General features: G+C 32.9%; 1 long non-coding RNA gene across 2 annotated transcripts; it reads left to right on the top strand.

Moving 5' to 3' along the window:
- The first annotated feature begins 10 nt into the window (after positions 1-10).
- On the top strand, positions 11-1,633 carry LOC109586305 (uncharacterized). Of its 2 annotated transcripts, XR_002186925.1 has the most exons (4): positions 11-712; positions 770-908; positions 1,342-1,394; positions 1,505-1,625. It is a non-coding gene; the product is annotated as an uncharacterized LOC109586305 (long non-coding RNA). The 2 variants fall into 2 exon arrangements; XR_002186924.1 differs by having other exon boundaries at positions 11-908; positions 1,505-1,633.
- Positions 1,634-1,665: the final 32 nt, after the last annotated feature.

Here is a 1,665-nt window from a genome sequence, read left to right on the forward strand (position 1 = left end):
CAATCTGGGGCAGAGTTAGTAAGTGCTATTTGGGTAGAAGAAGGATATTATTGTGTTACATGGTCTGTAACTACTAGCTTTCCACTGCAGTTTTATAAAATAGAAATATATCCATTTTTTAGTTTATTAATGGTCTGTTTTGTAAACGCCTTTTCTGGAAAACTATGCGATTTGAAGAGGTATAATTTTGTATGAGTCTACGTACATGCCTTTTGTACGGTTTGTATATTTTCATAATTATTTTAAAGCTATGTTTCTTCAAAAAAAGTTAGTTAATGTCATTGTGATATACCATATTAGAATGATAAAACTATTATTATAATATTATTTTTTTGATCATCAAATAGGGTATGAATATGAAACCAATGAAGATAAATTGTCTGTTGTTTCTTGTATTGACTCTTTTCAGAAGATATATAGATTTTTATGAAGTTTTTTATAATTATTGATTTTGCCACCATTTTGGTTGCTAAGTGTAGCTAGGATAAACGTCACATCCGGCGAAAAGAGCATAGGCGCATCCTGTTTTGTATCCACTTGGTATATATAGTATCTATGCGTTGAGGGAGGGGCTGGCTACGCGAGACTATACGGCAAGTAAATCTGCGCATGCTCATACTCACGTGGTACCACGCGTGATAGAAACCCTATAAGAAGGTGCAGTTTGGGTGTGGTCTGTATTAGACTGATTGGACTTGTTTGTCTTTTTCAGGTCATTAGCAATAATATTCAGCATTCATGTCAGTCATGGTTAATCTGTTAATAATAGTCAGTATTTATTGTCACGGGATCAAAGGTAGAGGATATATTACTGGAGGATCCTGATAGCACTAGCATTGGTGACTTGAAAATTATTATTCATGGAAAGTTTGTTGTTCATATTGAAGCCCAGAAACTAATATTTAAAGGTCAGTTATTAAAAATTCTGTATATTGAATTTCACAGACTTAATATGATATGTACATCGTAACTTAATTTTACTGCTAATATTGTTTTTGGATGCAGATTAATATCTTTTTTAATGTAATTTTTGTAATGTACCATTGGTAGTATGTACTAAAACTGAGGGTCATTAAGTAATCAGACTATAATACTGTATTAATTGTGGGTGTTAATTATTATTAGTGAAATTGATTCAGGTCCAGAAATTGCAATAGAATACACACAAAAAATGAGTGTGTTATTTGGTACACATTTCACTGTGTTGTTCTACCTGTAGGTGTGCTAAATTGCTAAAACAGCACACTAAGTGTGCTGTTTCAACACATACACACTTCAACCATTAAATTAACACACCTAGTTGTCATAGAAACATACTGACCCTCCTACTTTTATCAACAGGGAGCCAGACAACTTAGACCAGTACAAATTAGCTCTGTTTTCCTCTTAAACAGGTAAATTCAGCTTATATTCCTTTATAATATGGTTGTGTAAATCATTTTGTTACTATGCAGTTGATTTTAATAAGGGTGTGCATATGTCAAAAGGTAATATTGAATTATAGGGCTATCTGTGATCAGACATATTGGCTTCATTCCTTCTTTGAGGTGACCTAACTGACATGGGACTCTTGAAGGTATTGTGTTTGTATGATGGTCCCTTAATTGGCCAATAATACATGTACATTGTATGTCCATATGCCAATAATACATGTACATTGTATGT

The sequence above is a fragment of the Amphimedon queenslandica genome, unplaced genomic scaffold (assembly GCF_000090795.2).
Source record: "Amphimedon queenslandica unplaced genomic scaffold, v1.1 AMPQUscaffold_12904, whole genome shotgun sequence".
NCBI classification, from domain to species: domain Eukaryota; kingdom Metazoa; phylum Porifera; class Demospongiae; order Haplosclerida; family Niphatidae; genus Amphimedon; species Amphimedon queenslandica.